Source organism: Aethalodelphis obliquidens, unplaced genomic scaffold (genome assembly GCF_003676395.1).
Source record: "Aethalodelphis obliquidens isolate GAN/ISIS:26980383/991018 unplaced genomic scaffold, ASM367639v1 scaffold39, whole genome shotgun sequence".
Classification (NCBI taxonomy): Eukaryota; Metazoa; Chordata; class Mammalia; order Artiodactyla; family Delphinidae; genus Aethalodelphis; species Aethalodelphis obliquidens.
The window spans coordinates 8,368,233-8,368,766 of NW_020837983.1; positions in this window are offsets into that span (position 1 = coordinate 8,368,233).

Here is a 534-nt window from a genome sequence, read left to right on the forward strand (position 1 = left end):
GTTACATCACCAATAGTAGGGCAAACTGACATCATGTGCCCCTTTATATGAATCCACAGACAACTAACGTCTGCCCATTCCAGACAAAACTGCATCACCTGAAAACAATCATGAGGAAACATCAGACTCAAACAGAAACTTTCTACAAAATAAATGGCCTGTTCTCAAAACAAAGAAAAAACAAAACAAAACAAGAAACGAAAGACGAAGAAAGACTGATGAACTACTTCAGTTCGTTAAAGCAAACGAGAGGCACGACACCTAAATGCAAAGTGTGGTCCTGAGTTGGACAATTGACCACACCTGAAGAGAGAGTGGATTAAATAGTATGTTATCAACGTTAAACTTCCTTGTGGTAACAATACTGAAGTTATGTAAGAAGACTGTCATCACAAATCTAGTCACCAATCAATACCACTGGCTACAATCGCCTCCTCCCCTCCCCAGAGATTTCGCGATGATTCAGATGAGCCCTCCCAGGCCTTCGCCCTCTTTCTCCCTGACATCATCCCTGTCGCTGCTGAAGCTCTTTTC